General features: G+C 45.9%; 1 non-coding gene across 1 annotated transcript; it reads right to left on the bottom strand.

Annotated features, from left to right (window-relative positions):
- Positions 1–8,587: 8,587 nt before the first annotated feature.
- Positions 8,588–15,928, bottom strand: LOC100074244. Its single transcript, XR_003756068.2, has 2 exons — positions 15,774–15,928; positions 8,588–9,304 (listed from the first exon to the last, which is right to left on the bottom strand). It is a non-coding gene; the product is annotated as an adaptor related protein complex 3 subunit sigma 1 (transcript).
- Positions 15,929–16,622: the final 694 nt, after the last annotated feature.

Raw genomic sequence — 16,622 nt, 5'->3', positions numbered from 1 at the left:
TGGGCTTGGAGGTTTCAATGAGGACTCGGGAGAGAGATCTTGGAATCATCGACCGTTCTTTCAAATTGTTGCTCCAGTGTGCAGCGGCAGCCGAGAAGGCCAACCGAGGGCTTGGTCGCAGCGGGTAGGGGATAGGAAACAATAAAATGCCCAGCGTTACATGAGGATACTTCACGTTGTTCTGACCGCTGCATTTTAGAAAGACATAACGGAGCTGGAGAAGGAGCGGTCTACGGGGACAGACGGAGAAGGGTAATGAAGGTGATCAGGAGAAAGGACAGTGCTCTGCATATACCAAGTGCTCAGAAATACTGATTGATCGTTGATTTCTATCTTATGTACAGAAGCAGCCTGGCTTAGTGGAAAGAGCCCGGGCTTGGGAGTCAGAGGTCGTGGGTTCTAATCACGCCTCTGCCACTTGTCAGCTGTGTGACTTGGGGCAAGTCACTTAACTTCTCGGTGCCTGTTACCTCATCTGTAAAATGGGGATTAAAACCAAGAGCCCCACGTGGGACAACCTGATTACCTTGTATCTCCCTCTGTGCTTAGAACAGTGCTTGGCACATAGTAAGTGCTTAACAAATACCGTTACATATATTAAACCTAGATCATCTCTGTTGAGGGACCTTTTTTAAAGAAAAAAATAAAAAAGGGCGCTTGTTAAGTGCGAGGAACCAGGCGCTGGGTATAAATGCCAGCTAAATCAGGTTGGACGCAGTCCCTGTCCCACATGGGACAGTCTTAATCCCCATTTTACAGAGGGGGGCACTGAGGCCCTTTGAAGGTGGTAGGTCCTGTGTGCCGATGAATGGATGACTTCCAGTTTCTATCATCATGGGGAGAGTCTTCCCTCTAACTTCAGGAGTTCCTTCTCCCGTCTCACTGTGGGGCTATCCGGAACTACCATGACAGAGGAGCAATCACTAAGAGATGAAAACTGAAGCAGAAGCAACAGTAAGACCTTGGGGCTGGACGGGGGCTGGTCCACGGCCCCCCGGGGGTGGGGAGCGATTGGGGAACGACGGGCAGAGGGTGATGAAGACGAAGAAGACCAGCTGGCTGCTGCTGGTCGGCTCCCCTTGGGTAGGTAGTCTGAGTGGATTTAAAACGGAACTAAGAACTTGCCGCGATCTCGTCCAGGCAGTTCCGGTAGCTGGAAGGACACTTGTTTACTTGTTTGATAGAAAATGAAGATGATTGAAACCCACAAAAAAAAAACCACCCAAAAATTATCCGAAGCTTGTAGAGAGGCAAAAGAAAGAGGTTCAGCACTTATTCCAAAAAAAAAAAGGATCATTCCTCACGGCTCTTCGGAGAGAACAGAACTTGTTCTGTTTGTCGGAAATTTGTCAGAAAAAGCGATCTAGGTAAATATATTTACTAGAATGATGCAACACGTGATATGGCTCAAGCAAAATATTTTTAAATTTTAATGGTCTTTCCACACAAACTGTTATTACTCATCAGCTGGCTGAATTGGTGACCTTGGAAGTGGCTCAGACATTAGTGTCACATTGACTTTCCAACAAAATAAACGCATCTCAAGGGCTGTAATTTTGGATGCAAATCTGTTTAAAGCAGTTTCTTCATTAGCTTTCCAAATAATGCCTTGCTTTAGGGTTTCTTGAAACAAACTCCCTTGTTGTTTTAAACCCATGGATTCTTAAGACTAGAAAACGAGCCAGTTCATCCATTTTTGAACCTAACATCTATTCCAGGCCAGGGACAAGGTTTAAATAAAGTCTCTGTTCCAAGAATGGATGGGCTTCAATGACTTGGATTCATCCAAACCTCCAGCGTCCTCACAGCACGTAAACAATGATTACAGAGACCCCGAAACTGGTTTGAAAGAGAGTCTTCTGTAAATGTATCCAATGCTTTCCCCACTTTCCTCTCATGCGCTGGATTTGAATACAGTGGCCAAAGATAAGAAGTTTTTAACTGTTTGGGGAAAAAATTATTTGCCTAGAAAGAGGTTGCAATTATCTCAGTTAATGGTGAGGTTTTGGTTTGGAGGAGGAAAGAAAGGAGCAAACAGTGCGAGTGTTTGTTCTAGGCCATCAGCAAGCAGCGTGGCCCAGTGGAAAGAGCCCGGGCTTCGGAGTCAGAGGTCATGGGTTCGACTCCCGGCTCTGCCACTTGTCGGCTGTGTGACTGTGGGCAAGTCACTTCACTGGGCCTCAGTTACCTCATCTGTAAAATGGGGATTAACTGTGAGCCTCATGTGGGACAACTTGATTACCCTGAGGCTACCCCCAGCGCTTAGAACATGGTAAGCGCTTAACAAATACCAACGTTATTATTAGTTTCAATAAGAAACAGAGAAAGGATTCAAGTACAGCGGTTTCAAATATGTGTACTCTTTTAAGGGTTTCTGCTGAACTCGGAAGCAGATATTAAACAAGTCCTATCTTCCATAACTCATGGATCCCATGCAGAGGCAGTAACGTCGGCTTCCTTGCGAAAGCGCGGAGATTTTCAAGATGACCAACCCAAATGTATACAATGTTATACCCACTAGCTAGCATGTAATAACTGATTCAACATTAGAATTGTTCCTGAAGTACTTTGAACCTGGAAAATAAAGAAAAGGCAGTCCCATCAGGCTTCTCTGGTCCAGATCTCCAGCTAATCTGGACCGTTTTGATCCAGCACAAGGTTGTTTGCACACACTTGAAGTTTTTGTTTCCGCTCAAGGCCGGTAAGTGTCTCAGCTAATCAGAAATTGACTTGCCTTAAGCTGTCCAGTCTTCGACCCAGAGCGACTTCATGGAGGCATCTCTCCCAGAACGCCCCAACACCGTCTGCAATCGTTCTGGTAGGGTAGCCAGAGTTTTCCTCGTAAAAGTACAGAAGCGGTTTACCACTGCCTTCCTCCGTGCGGTAAACCTGAGTCTCCGCCCTCGACTCTCTCCCGTGCCGCTGCTGCCCAGCACAGGTGAGCTTTGACTTGTGGCCGATGGCCTTCCACGCGCTAGCCACTGGCCAGGCTAGGAATGGAACGGGCAGGCCTCTGCTTGACTCTCCCTCCCGCAGCCGAGACCGCTAGACGACTGGAAACTCTCTGGGTGCGATTCTGAGACGGGAATCAGAAATTAGCTGTGGTTTACTTATAAACCACCGGCCTAGACTGCACTTTATGTTAAGTAAACCATTACCCCGTACAGGCGTACAGGCACACTTCAGGTTCCTGCCACTCCAAAAGAGATGCGACCTAGGGAGCCAGGAGACGCTGTTGTATTTACCGAGTACCCACTCAGTACAGTGTACTGTCTGAGGAACCCGGTGGGGCGGATACCAAATGCCCAAAGGTCACAGACCCAAATGCATAACGATGCGCAAGAGGGAGCCGGGGAAAAGGGGGCTTAATCGGGGAAGGCCTCTCGGAGGAGACGTGACCACATTAAGGCTTTGAAGGTGGGGAGAGTGGTCGTCCGGTGGACACGGAGAGGGAGGGAGCTACGGGCTGGAGAGGATGGGGGAAAGGGGCCGGCGGCAAGATAGACGAGATCGGGGCACACTGAGGAAGCCGCTGCTAGAGGAGCCAAGTGAGAGGGCTGTGACATCAGCGAGGTGAGGCAGGACGGGGCGAGCCGACTGAGCGTTTTAAAGCCGACGGTAAGGAGTTCCCGCTGGATGCGGAGGTGGACGGACAGCCACTGGAGGTTCTTGAGGGGGAGGGGGACGGCCACTGGAAGGGGGAGACGTGGACTAAACTTCTTTTTAGAAGAATGATCCGTGCAGCAGAGTGAGGCACAGACCGGAGTGGGGAGAGACAGGACGCGGTAGTCAAGGCGGGATAGGACAAATGTTTGGATCAGTTTGGTGGCAGTTTGGCTGGAGAGGAAAGGGCGGATTTTAGCAATGTCGAGAAGGTAGGACTGACCCGCTCAAGGATTTGGTGACACTGAAAATGTGGGTGGAATGAGCGAGATGAGTCAAGGTCAAGGTTCCAGGCTTATGAAATAGGGAGGATAGTGGTATTGTCTACAGTGATGGGAAAGACAGGAGGAGGACAGGGTTGGGGCGGAAAGAAAAGGAGTTCGGTTTGGGGCACGCTTAGCGTGGGGAACAACACAAATATTGAGGGAACAGTGAAAATATTTACAACTCAAACGTTTGAAATAACGGAACATATCTACTTGAGTATGAAAATGGGTATAAATATTGTTTGATAAGCTGCCCCAAGTAACGGCCACCTCCCAGTACATGCAACCTTGGGATACATCCAGAATTGTTTGATACCTAGACAATCCAAAGCATCATTGTAAGATGTCAAAACAGATGAATAGTTAATGGTTTCTCAGCCCTTCACTCCAACGAGCACCCGTTATCTGCCCTTCCCTCGGCCCCACAGCATTCGTTCATTCAATCGTATTTAATGAGCGCTTACTGGGTGCAGAGCACTCTACTGAGCGCTTGGGAAAGCACTATACAGCAATAAAGAGCGACAATCCCTGTCCACAGCCAGCTCACAGTCTGGGGGCGGGATAAGGGGGGCACTTCTATACAGAACTGTAATTTGTTTATATGATTATTAAATTTATATAAATTATATAATTCTGTCCAGCTATATTCATTTTTAAATAATTATTTGTATTAGTGTCGGTGCCCCCCCCCCAGATTGCAAGCTTGTTCGGGAGCAGGGAACGTGTCTACCAGCTCTGTTATAGTGCACCCTCCCAAGTGCTTAGTACAGTGCTCTGCACACAGTAAGCGCCCAGTACGACCGACTGATCTTAGCATCGTCCACAAGGGTCTCCCCCCTCACCTCTCAGGTTTGTGTACAGATACATACACTCTCTATCCCGCCCCAAACCACTTAATTTCTTTTGCTCTTTGGTTTATACGTCGACTTCTAGACTCATAGGGGTTTGTAACCGGAGAATAAAGGACCATGGAAAATCTGTAAAAGACCACCCAACAGGTCGAGGCAAACCCATCTGCATTCCCCACCCACCCCCAGCCCGATGGGCCCTTTACCCCACTTTGGAGAGCTAGATGTACCCATCGGGCTTTGGAAAATTTGTCCGAAAAGAAGATATATTTGCCAAGTATTAACATTCCTGGATTGTCACAATTTATACATAAACAGATTCCAGGTGAAATAACAATTCTCGCTGTGATCAGTGGGAAGCCGCTACCTTTCTCAGCCTATGAAGATCGATCGGTCCACAGTATTTATTGAGCACTTACTGTGCGCAGAGCACTTGTAGTAAGCGTTTGGGAGAGTACAACACAACAATATAACAGACACATTCCCTGCCCACGATGAGCTGACAGCCTAGAGGGGAAGACAGACCCTAATAAAAATAAAATTACGGATACGTACCCAAGTGCTGTGGGGCCGGGAAGGGGATTGAATAAAGAGGGAGCAAGTCGGGTGACGCAGAAGGGAGTGGGAAAAGAGGAAATGAAGGCTTAGTCAGGAAAGGCCTCTTGGAGAAGCTGTGCCTTCACTAAGGCTTTGAAAGTGGGGAGAGGGATTTCCTGTCAGGATGTGGGCGAGAGGTTGACGGCGAGACAGACGAGATCGAGGTACGGTGAGTAGGTTGGCGTTAGGGAGGCGAAGTGTGCAGGCTGGACCGTAGGAGGAGAGTAGCGAGGTGAGGTAGGAGGGGGCGAGGTGACTGAGCGCTTTAAGGCCGAAGGTGAGGAGTTTCTGTTTGACACGGAGGTGGATGGGCAACCGCTGCCGGTTCTTGAGGACTGGGGAAACGTGGAGGGAACGTTTTTGTAGAAAAATGATCCGGGCAGCAGAGTGAAGTAAGGACTGGAGTGGGGAGAGACAGGAGGCGGGGAGGTCAGGCGAGGAGGCTGATGCGGTAATCGAGGCGGGACAGGATGAGTGCTTGGATTAATGTTGTAGCAGTTTGGATGGATCAATCGTATTTATTGAGTGTTCGCTCCGTGCAGGGCACTGTACTAAGCATTTGGGAGAGGACAGTACAACGGAATTAGCAGACCCGTTCCCTGCCCACAACCACCTTACAGTCTAGAGGATGGAGAGGAAAGGACGGACCTCGGCAAAGTGGTGAAGGTTGAGCCGACCGGACTTAGTGATAGGCCGAACATGGGGGTTGAAGGAGAGGGGAGTCGAGGATGACGCCAAGGTTACGGGCGGGTGCGACAGGAAGGATAGGAGTGCTGCCTACAGGGACGGGCAAGTCAGGGGAAGGACAGGGTTTGGGAGGGAAGACAAAGGAGCTCCGTTTTGGATGTGTCAAGTTTGTGGTGACGGCAGGACATCCGAGCAGAGATGTCTCGAAGGCAGGAGAAGACGCGAGACCGCAGAGAGGGAGGGAGATCAGGGCTGGAGAGGGAGATTTGGAGCTCATCTGCCTACAGGTGGTAACTGAAGCGATGGGAGACCACTTGATTTTGCAAGGTTCGTCTACGTAGTCGACCAAAGGGGTCATGCCCTATACTAGTCACCCTTTTACATCAATTCCTTCTTAGTCACAACTTCCCCGACACACTCTCACATCCAAACAACCTTCTAAAGGCGAGGGACTTTACCCCCTCTCCCTACCCCACATCCTGTCTCCTGGTACAAACTCAGAGGCCCGGGAACAGACTTCCGAGAGGCGGCGTGGCTTATTGGGAAGAGCCCGGGCTCGGGAATCAGAAGACGTGGGTTCTAATCCCGGCTCGGCCACTTGCCTGTGTGACCTTGGGCAAGCCACTTAACCTCTCTGGGCCTCAGTTACCTCGTCTGCAAAATGGGGATCGAGAGGGTGAGCCCCAAGTGCGACAACCTGACTACCTTGTATCTACCCCAGCACTTAGAACAGTGCGTGGCACATAGTAAGTGTGCTTAACAAATACTATTATTATTATTACCTCCCAGCATCGCTTATCTGGTTGCTGGCATTTCTTAGTCTGCTCCACTCGGAGAAGCAGCATGGCCTAGTGGAAAGAGCACGGGCCTGGGAACCTGAGGACCTGGGTTCTAATCCCGGCTCTGCCAAATGCTGGCTCTGGGACCTTGGGCAAGTCATTTCACTTCTCCATGTCTCGGTTCTGTGCTCCCTCCTACCTAATAACAATAATGGTGGCATTTGTTAAGCGCTTAGGACGTGCAGAGCACTCCTCTAAGCGCTGGGGGGGGGGATACAAGGTGATCAGGTTGTCCCACGTGGGGCTCACAGTCTTAACCCCCATTTTACAGATGAGGGAACTGAGGCACAGAGAAGTGAAGTGACTTGCCCAAAGTCACACAGCTTAGACTGCGAGCCCCATGCGGGACAGGGACTGGGTCCGACCTAACTCACTTGTCCCCACCCCAGCGCCCAGAACAGTGTTTGGCACACAATGAGCACTTAGTAAATACCACAGAAAAAAGCCTGACTGCCTTCCGGGAGGGGCTGGTCAAGATGAAGGACAATAGCTTCTGGATGCCAGGAGGGAAGAGAGATCTGGTGCAGCTGAAAGAGCGAATTGCCGGCGGGGAAGGGAGTGTGGGAGCAATAGAAAGCCGGGGGTGGAGGGGAGGTTCTCTGGCACATTACAGGCAGGAAGGAGAACGGTGCAAACAGCAGATGAAGAAGAGGCGGCAGAGATGCTTTAAACCTCGAGGGAAGGAGAGGGAATGAGTCAAAGAGACAATAAGACAAGACAGCAGCTGCTCCGAGCGATGGGGAAGTGGGAAAAGCCAGCAGGAAAGCTGACTTCAGAAAGAGAGGGAGGGTTGGAGACCGAAATGCCCCGAACTTCTAAATCAGCGGGAGCAACACTCCCAGTCAGGAAGTTTGGATTTACCTTGAGAAGCAGCATGGCGTAGCGAATGGAGCACAGGCCTGGGAGTCAGAAGGTCGGGGGTTCTAATTCTGGCCCTGCCCCTCGTCTGCCGTGTGACCTTGGGCAAGACACTTCACTTCTCTGGGCCTCGGTCACTTCATCTGTAAATGGACTGGGAGCCCTGTGTGGGGCAGGGGCTGGGGTCCACCCCGATCTGCTCGTATCCACCCTGGCGCTTAAGGAATACCGTAATGACTATAATTATTATTATTTTGCTGTCTCAAGCTGAAAGTCCTCGCTCTCGATTGAAAAGAATACAGTAAACATGCAGCTGTGTGCCTCACTTGCTCTGTATCTGGATTCACGGTTGAGAGAGCAGAAATAAGGACTGAACATCGGGTTCTATAGCAGCTGAACCTGACAGCCACAGAGAAATCTTGGAAACAACGAAGGCACATGCATGGACAGTTGAGGAGGCTGTTGAGAAACAGCACCTTGGGGGGGTGATCGTTCAGTTGGAACCAGGGAGGGGGCTAACAGACCTTAGAACTTGACGGGAGGGTGGCGGAAGGGGGTGCAGGCAACGACGGGGATCGGGAAAGGGACATGTTGAAATTTCCATCGTTTGGCAGGGAGCGGTCACAAGTGAGACCGGGTTTAAAGCAAAAAGACTTCATCGCCTTGGCCTAGGGCTGGCATATAGCACCTTTTAGCGTAATTTAAGAAAGATTTTTCCACCCTCTCGTCGCACTGGTACTTCACCCGTCGGACGGATCACCACACTATTTCAGCCATTTCTAGATGATTTACATGTTTTTACTAAGGATTTAAATAATACCACATTAACTTTTTACAATGATAAAATAGATTTATTTACTCTGTTAAGCAACAGGAAACAAAATGATTTATTGCCAAAGTATATCTTAGACAAACCAAGGTTTTGGAAGTCCGGTAAATTTAAAGTTTATTTAAAGAAAAATTTTTTTTTTTTTTTTACTGTTTCATGCAACATTTATACATGATTCTTAAATAATACTCAAGACAGAGAGCAGGAAGAGTTAAGGAATGCTGCACTATTAGTAGAATATATAAAATACCCAATAGATCGGGTTGTACATAGTAAAGAAGTGTCTTAAATACTTTTTCAAAATACTGCAGCAGCCAAGTTCTATCATGCCTTACAGGGCATAGGAATGTAATTTAGAAAAAAAAAAAAAAAATCACACAGGACCTACCCATTTCCTTTAAAATTGCTGAGCAAGACAAAAGCAACACTCAATTTCACAAACTGATTTTTAACACACAATTTCTATACAGTACCTTGATTCTAAATCCAATAGCAAAAGTTAGACTCTCTTCCTCTTTATTTGGTAAACAACTGCATGGTAAACCTAGATGACTTTTTCCCCCTGGATTTTACCTGGGAGTAGCCTTTTTATTTAAAAGAGGGCAGGTTTGGCACTTTTATACTGATGTCACCAATGTTAATATTTCTTGGGATCTCGGGAAGGTTCATATTCTTTACAGCTGATACAGCACGGGCTGGAGCTCCTGCTAAGCCAGCCTGTATATAGAAGTAAAGAAAAAAAAAAAGTACAGCTCAGGTGAAGTCGATTTCTGTAACAAGTGCGTACAATGGAAGACAGGGACAAAACAATTTTTAGGTAACGAGGTTGGACACACCGTATGGTAGGTTTGGTTGGCATGGAATGAGTTACTTTGAGGTAGTAAACAATAGAGAAAACAGTTCACACATTCTAAGATATAACGGATTCATGCACTATCCGCTGAATCTAAACGGTAGGGGGGAAACTACATAACGCTCCAGATACCAAGTAGCTACGGTGAGAGAATGCAGAGGAGAAAGTTACCACCTATCCCTTCTGCCCTAGATACTACAGGCAGTGTGCAAGTTTTGGCAATACGCCACTCCCATCAACTACCTGCAAGTACTAGGTAGATAGAGGCTGAGGTTGTTAATCTACACAATTAATTATCTTGATTTCAATGGTTTATTTCAATTGAGAAATTCGATATTTTGCAGTGCTTTTCCCTTTTTAAAGATGTTGGAACCATTAGGGGCTTGGGTTTAAAACGTATTATGGAAATAAATGTTTTTAAGCAAGAGGGTAAGGAGAGAATAAATGATCAGTGGGTACAAAGGTGTTAGGCAAATTATTGAAAACACAAAATTTTCCAGATAATGGAGTTGGGGAAAAACCCCAAGAACCGAAAACAATTACTGGGACCCATATTTCTGAAAATTGAAAAGTGAGGAAACTACTTTAGAAAGTTTTGGGGGTTTGTTTTTTTTTTCTAACTTGGTAGGCTGAGCCTCTAGGTGAAGTAAATAAGGAGAGGGCAAATCGTGGCTCAACAAGAGTCTTTACAGGGGGGGAAAAAAATAAAATCTCAGAGACTTGGGGGACCCCTCTGTTAAATCTTCCTTCAGAGATTGAAAAAAACCAACAAAACCAAAAAAAAAGCCCAAAACATTTAAGGTGCAGAGAAAATAGAAGCACGTGTTCCTGAACTGTGAAGCCACCTCAACACAAGAATCCATCTCCAAATCACATATGTGATCATTTCATTCCAGTAATCTGAGGTCCTAGTGCACCGGCATTGGAGTGTGGGGGGGAGGTAAGGAGAAGAATAAGCAAACTAGAATGTATAAAGGCCTAACACCTGAATGCACTTTTTATAATCTGTGAAAACTGGTTTCAAAAACCGAGCTATTTAAAAACAAAAGAAAAAGAAAATGCAAACACATTTTCTTACACAGGGAGATCGGTTGCCTCTCAACTTGAAAGACCTCAATTTATACACGAATATTTAAAGATTCCATCGATAGTTACTTAATAGCGTTTACAAAAGGTTCTGTAATTAAGCTCACCAACATATCTGCCTCCTGCATCAATGCAGACCAGAGCATCTTCGTGTAAAGCAATAAACTGCATAGATTGATTCGATAGAGCAAAATGTACACATGAGAAAGCAATGAGAAAAGTGGCTTTGAAAGTGCCAAATTCATACTTCATTTGTGAAAATCGTGACAAAAAATACGCTTCTTTGGATTCAACTCAATCTGTCCCTCCCTGCTGAGGAAAAAAAGGGAGCTAAGAAACCTAATTAAGTTCTCCATCAATTACCAAGAAGGCCAGTGTAAACTATTTTCTGCACGAACAATGCAATTATTTGTTAGGCCACAACCAAAGCTATGAATGATCAGCTCAGAAATGGAAGAACTGCTGAATGAATGTCGATGTCGGACGGGGTCCACAGAGACAGAGAGACAGAGACAGGTAGGGGTGAGAAGTTGAACAGACAGGTCACCTGGTGATGGCATGAATGAAGACCCTCTGACCCCACTTAAAGATTAGGGTTGAGGCGGTCGTTGATCCTAATTTAATGAAGGTTAATCGTTTTTGAATGGACAACTACAAATTGAAACAAAACTGCTTTTTTACCTACCTGTGGCTATCCTCTTTATAGAGATTTACTGTACCCTGCCTCCCGCCCCCAAGAGGATGATGGAGACACAATTGAAGATTATTTAGTGTACCAGGAATGATACCCAAAAGAGACTTTAACTCGATCATACTTCCGATTCAACTTCCACATATCACAACCGGGACGGCGAGGATCCAAGAAGATCCCAGATCAAGGAGAAAGGAGGTCATTTAGGCTCTGGTTGCCAAGGGAGCTGAAATGATCCTACCCAATGACACAGTCTGGACACTACGCTTTCTCCACTTTACAAGATCTGGGGACTTCTCATCTGGCAGTGCTCATTCACCACGGCTTTTCGGCATCGCAGCGGATTTCTACCCGGGGCCGAGTTACCCAGAACTTCCGACACGAGATGAACGTACTTTCATACTTACGAAGAACGGTCAAGTGTCAACACTAAAGAACAAATTCACTTTTTTTTTTTTTTAATAGGGTTCCCAGCGTGTACATATCTCTGTCACACATTAAGCTTCAATACTGTACGTGGAGAACATAATTCCTTAAAACATTTGGTGATCCAGGCTAGTTTCCTACAGTAAGCAACTACGTTTGAACGATAACAAAGAAAATGAGAACAGGTTCATCCAAGTTAACTTCACTGGATCGTGTTCTTTCTTTGCAACCAGCTTCCAAGACACCGTCAATTTTTTGACAGCTAAATGAGAGGAGTCAATCGGCATAAGGGTTTCAGCGGCCTTATATTATGCACCCCACTTGGCTAGAAAGTTGAGACACAAGAAACTAATCTTTCTAACATATAAGCAGCAAGCCATAGTCATGCAAAGATTAATGGATATTCAGAACACGCAAATGAGTGAAGAAAATACAAATTCTTTTTCGAGCATGTTCACAAATTTTATTTTATTTTTTGCAGTCTAATATGCACTTGAATGCTATGGAAGGTAATAAAAGGCATCAAATTGCACTTACTCCCTTAGCGTGCTGCTTAAGAAACTTTACACGTTTTATATTTGTCTGCAGCTACTAAAATTGTGTTGAAGGAAAAAACAAACCTATCTCCCTTGGGGCTTAAAAAAGCTATCATTGTCCTTATCAAGCTTAAAAACATCAGACTTTGAAAAATTGCTATAATTCAAGTGACCAACATAAAAACTGACCCCCCCCTCCCCCCACCCCCCCCCAAAAAAAATCACTTTGGTTCTTCCAGCAAAAGTGGACTTCCATTGCATTTTACGATGAAAAATCAGTGAGAGGAAGTGAACTCCATTTATCATCGTGAAAATAAAAAGTCACTTTTGTCTGTACCATGATCACCCTGTGACGGAAGGCCCCCAAACCCTCTTGTTTTGTGGACATGCTTCAATTTTTGGAGAGGATTTGAATGAACAGGACAAGTTACCGGACTTGGTCACGTTCATGAAGTCTAGGATCATACGAAGGAAAAGCTGGGATGGTCTACAGCTGAACCGCCAAGGTCCAGTTGGCACACAGAGGAAGGTTTGAGAACCCAGGTCTCACAAAACCAAAATAATGAAGACCGAAAGCCTCCTGGAGAAATAAGCTGGTTCGCTCTGTACTGCTTTTAAAGCGCTCTAAGGCCGAGGTCCTGTACCAACTTCGCTCCCCAAAACAAACATATGGGGTTGAAAGCAGTGGGGTTATGATCTGGATGGAGGAATGAAATACAAAGAATGACCATGTTTTCTCTCTCGTGAGATTAAATAAATGAACAGAATCAGAGAAAGAAAACAAAATGAAGTCCGCAAGTATATCAAAATGAAGCCAAACAGATAGAAGACTTATACAGACATACTCCTGGAAATTTCAAGCACTTGAATCACAGAGATAGGAATGGATGGGTATGATTTTATTTTTTATTTTTTATTTTTTTTAAGTTGCCAGACCCAAAAATAAACAGAATGTGTGCAAGCAGAACTCAAAAGCGGCGTTGCTGAAGAAGTTATTTCAAAGAACCTGCAAGCTCCCATTCCCTCATGCAGTCAGACAAAGGTTATTTGCTGGAGGAGTGAGGGAGACAGTGGAGAAAGATGGAAAATAGGTTATTCTTTTAAATAAAATGCTTTTCTACCATCTTAAGACACACTTCAGGCTTTATAGGTAGCAACATAAAGATGGTAGTCTTAAATCATTTATAGCTTTAAATACCCTATCCCCACCTTTCAAAGAGGAAGATGCTCTAACGTACATTCCTCAGTTTTGAGCAACACGGTCAACAGTATCGAACACACTTTAAAATGTTTTCAGAACCCAAACCATTAGCAAAATATCTGTAGTCCTCAGAGACATGTTTTTCAGCAACTGGGGAGTATTCTACAGCCCGGCTTTAGAATGTGGACTCTCGATTGAGGGGGCACCGAAGTGGATAACGGGCAGCCTAGAAACTGACACCGAAGTGGACGACGGGCAGACCGGAAACCCGGCGGCTCCGGGTTCCGATCCTGAGTCGGCTACTAGATTTCTGTCGCTGGCTCGGGCAGGGGAGGAAATTTCAACACCGAGGTCCGCCTCTGGCCCTTCCTTCCTACCCCCTCCTCGGGACTGCAGGGGACCTCTGGACAATGGGAACTTGCTCTACCCCTGATCTTGGAGCGAGTCATTACCTAGTCTGCAGGGTTGAGATGGCGTTATTGGCAGGGACTAACAAAAGCTCTCTGAGTGAAATAATACTGTGTTGCTCTGAAACCAAGACAACGATTGGTGATATTCTGAGCCAGAGCTGCCTGCCCCCCCCCCCCCCCCCCCCCCGCCTCCTCAGCCCCACAACCAAGAGGGTGAGTCGGCTTAATTTTTTTCTTTAAAAAAAAAAAGGTCATTTAAGGAAATGGGCCTCCTGCCCTCTGCTGCCGCCTTGCTCCTCACTAAGACTTCAAAGCACACAAGGCTCTTCCGTCCACGCGGCGCTCGGCCGCTGTTATATTTCAAGTCAACCCCGGGGACGTCACTGGCCCATCTGCTGCTGCCACAGAGACAGAGGCGCAAGGCGAGAGCACGTGAGCAGCGCTGAAATACACGAGGGAGAGTGGGAGACGGGGCGCAAAATTTCATTTCCGTTCCGAAGGATCGAATCTGGGGCGACTTGGTTTCTGAGTAACAAAGCATCGGTACCACACACCCAGATCCGTTTGAAGGGAAAGGGGGCGGCCAGCTCTACAGGTGCAGAGTCGGCTGGAGGTGTGATCCGGGGAGACAGGCAAAATGGATCATTCCAACCAAGATATCCAGGCTGGGGCCTGAACTGGATCGCCTATCTAGAGGGAGTGTACTCATCAAACAACTGTCAACTTTCTACTTCACTCTGCAGTGCAGATCCAGCCTAAATCCATTTTTTTTTTTTCTTAAAAAGTTCTGGAAAATGTTCTCATTTCTCAATCTGTTAAGGGCGTTAAAGGACCAGATGATATATCCCAAGACATTTCAGGGTTGGAACCCTCATTTAACATAAATGAACAATTGACTTTTTCTGTGGTGTAAATCTTTTATCTCTGTTACTTTATCTTTCTTAAGAAGCAGCGTGGCCTAGTGGAAGGCGCACGGGCCTTCGGGTCAGAGGACCTGGGTTCTAATCCCCGCTCCCCTACTTACCTGCTGTGTGACCTTGGGCAAGTCACTTAACTTCTCTGTGTGCCAGTTTCCTCATCTGTAAGATCGGGATTAAATCCCACTCCTTCCTACCTAGACCCTCATGCAGGACAGGAATTGTGTCCAAACTGCGAACCTGTATCTACCCCAATGCTTAGAACAGTGCGTGGCACATAGTAAGCGCTTAACAAATACCACTGTTATTATTCTTGGAACATCCACTCCCTAATTCAAATTTCAGATGGGTGTTTTTTTGTTTGTTTGGTTTGTTTTTTTGTTGTTGTTGTTGTTTTTTTTTTTTTTTTAAAAAAAACAAAAACCACTTGCAGGCCACCAGTAACATGAACTGACCTGCAATTTTAACTAAGACAATTCTGTTAAGAGTTTGGGACTGTAAATCATTTTGGAAAAAAAAAAAAAAAAAAAGCTGGCTATTTACCTGTTAACTGCTCTGAGAATCCATTGCTTTTCTTCTTTTCATACGCAAAAATCAAAAGGTTTGTTCTTAACTTTGAAAAACTTTTCTAAGTTTAGAAGCTGTGAAATTACTATTTACAATGTCTGATTCGGAGACAGAAAATTTCTGTTTCACCATTTTGATACTGAAAAGTAACTTGATTTTGTATAGAAATATCAGACTGTTGTTGTTGTTTTTTTTAATAAACGTGCCATTTCAAAGAATCCAGTTAAATGACAATGGTAAAAAAAATTAAAGGTTCATTCTACAATGCAGGCAGACAAAAAAAAGAACATATGACATCAATGACGTGCTAGTAAAATACACTAAGGCCAATAAAAGATGAGGGAACTACAAGAAGAAACTAGCATGAATAGGCTACAGGAATTGGTATGGGTTTATCAACACAAAGAATTTTTGAGTCTGGCCTAAATAATTTCTTGCCTTTTGACATCATTTTGCTTTCCCTTTGTTAAAAGTACATTTTTCTCAAAGTCAGCAATACCTTGTCTACCTGTCCTGTCTGGGAGACTGAAAGATAAAGGTCTGTAAGAGAGAAGAATGGAAAGAGCTAGAAAGATCAGGAGGTTCGGAAAAAAAAAATGAGGACTAACTTAAAGTAGAGACTAGAATTCATGCCCATCTTAAAAAGAACACTCAATTCACCATCCCTGTCCCAAATCTCCCCTTCCGCTCCTCCGCCCCCGCCCCCGGGGGGAGTTTTTCCCCTTCCCAAACCCTCTCCAGCCCCATCCCCGGCTTAATCCCTCCTCTCCCCAGATCCGTTTCAGCAAACCCTCCTCCTGGTCCAAGGAGAACACCTAGAACACCATTCAGAGCCTACCGCCACCCCTCTTCTGCGAGGGCCGGGGCGGGGGCGGCGGGGATCAATGTTGATTGAGGAGAAAGAAACTTCCCTTCTCCCTGGCCCGGAGTCAGCAGTAACTCCAGTAACCTCTGCCCCTCCTAGGCTAGGGAGGAGAATTCAAACCTGGCTCGCTGGTGCTCACCTAGCCAATGGCCCAGCACAAACAACATAGATCGCTGATTTCAGGAGAGAAAATAATACGGGGGCTGATGAAGCTCGCTCCTTTCTATACAGGCCAACTTTTCATGGATACTTTGAATGGCTAGAAACTGTCACTAAGGCAGCTGGGGTGCTAACCGTACCATTTCAACATCACCACTTGTCTTTTGATTTACTCTCTCAAACAAAGTTTCCATTCACAAAGAAAGTTTTGGGGTCAACAAACCCTTTAGGATCAAGTCATTGTGTTGTTCAGCACTGAAAATGAAATTTAGGACACTCTGCTAAGGCTGCTATCTTCTAGAGCCAACCAGCGTGAGTCATAAA

The sequence above is a fragment of the Ornithorhynchus anatinus genome, chromosome X5 (assembly GCF_004115215.2).
Source record: "Ornithorhynchus anatinus isolate Pmale09 chromosome X5, mOrnAna1.pri.v4, whole genome shotgun sequence".
Classification (NCBI taxonomy): Eukaryota; Metazoa; Chordata; class Mammalia; order Monotremata; family Ornithorhynchidae; genus Ornithorhynchus; species Ornithorhynchus anatinus.
This window is presented reverse-complemented; position numbering and strand designations above follow the sequence as displayed.